This window comes from Vanellus vanellus, assembly GCF_965231255.1.
Source record: "Vanellus vanellus genome assembly, chromosome: Z".
In the NCBI taxonomy this organism is placed as follows: Eukaryota; Metazoa; Chordata; class Aves; order Charadriiformes; family Charadriidae; genus Vanellus; species Vanellus vanellus.
The window spans coordinates 71,215,974-71,217,747 of record NC_138908.1 but is presented as its reverse complement, the minus strand read 5'-3'; positions in this window follow the sequence as shown (position 1 = coordinate 71,217,747).

Here is a 1,774-nt window from a genome sequence, read left to right as displayed (position 1 = left end):
CTCAGTCTCGCGTCCTAGTTGACACTAGGAGTTCAGACCATACTAATAACTGTCACTGACGGATTCTTACTATAGCTGTCTAATAGCAAGGTCTTAAGTCTCTCTGTAGTTTCTTGCATCCAGCCTGTTCAACAAATGCTGTCCCACAGTAAAAAAATAAAATCCTCAGCTGATTTACTAAACTGTTACTAGAAGCTTGTTCCATTAGCTGCTCAGCCTGAGTTTGCTGCTACTGAACATGCTTTCTGGCTCCCTTCTGCAGGACCATACAAGCTGGGTGCTTCAATTGCATTGCATTAAGAAGTTTCATTAACTCAATTTGTATATTCCAACTTTGCAGGAGGTCTAAACCGATGCTGGGAAAACTAAATGAAAACATTCAGCTCATGTTCAGAACAGATTTTACAGCTCTTTTAATGGAGATGGCTAAAAAGAATAAATCCATTGGAAAGTTAGTGTTTTAGTCTAGCCTTTAGCACTGGAGACAGACCTGTAACTGTCAGTTTGATGTATCACTGAATAAATAGCATGGGTGCTTCCATGCTTACTTTTAATACTGTTATATTGGTATGGTTAAGGGGTTGAAAACAAGTTATTGAAAGGGAGTTGGTATCCAGCTTGAAATATAGGTCTTATGGTGCTTCACAGAGAATCAGTGACTACTTTTTTTTTTTTACTTTTGGTTTGTTTTTTTTTTTGGCTGCCGAGTGACCCAGATACAACTTAAAAAAAAAAAAAAACACAATTGACTGTCTTGGCACTTGAGTGAAGGAATATGTTTACCAACATTTGGTTTAAGCATCTAAATGACTATTTGCTGGTCACGCTAAAATGAACAGTCCCACTATGCTGGAGTTTTTAAATAGCCGTCAGGACGATCATTAAGAATTACTTAGCAAGACCTCTTACAAGCTGGCCAAAGATGCTTGCTGGTCTGCTAGCTTAGTTTGCATAGCTGTTTACTCTGATTTAGTCTGTCTTAAAGAATCATGAGCTGTGGTGGTGCATATAGGATCAGCTGAAGCACATATGATGAAACAACACAATATGTGCCTGTGTCTTGCATTCTCGCTCAACAAATGAGTTTAGTGCAACTGGACTCATCAAGCTGGACTGAGGCTCCATCAGATTTAAGTTCCTATAAATGAAAAAATGAAATTATCGCAAAATAACGATGGAATAGGGAAAAAAATTGCCTGTCCTATTCCACATCCTCCCTTCTCCATGCCACAAAAAAAAAAAAAGGGGGAACAGAAAAAATTAAAAGTAAATTTGGAATATCCTTATACTAGATGATTATTTTAAGCTTGCATCCAGATACTTAATTCTTAACTGCTAAACAGCGGGTTATTTATGAGTTATTTCTGTCTTGTGACTGTGTCCAACACATGATGCCTTAAATCTGGATTACAGCAAACTACTGAACAGGAATGCCCTTCTAAAGAGCTAGCTTGTGGTTTGGGTTTTGGTGACAGAGTGAAAGCTAGAAGAGTTTTAGACTCCTTCAAAACCACAAAAAAACCTGTGTTGTTCTCTTATATTGGCTGGGGGAGGAAGAAAAAGGAATCTTGGGACTTTATTCCTCCAATGCTTCAATGAGGATTCCAAAGATCTTAGACGCTGAACTTGCTCTTGTAAACAGCTCTGCTTTAGGAACTATTTGTTCCTTACATGAGTCACTGCTATGACAGCTTTTTACTAGGCAGTTAACTGTTCTCTAATTAAATAGAAAATGTCTTTCCCATATTTAAAAGGTAGTAGTAAATGAAACCGA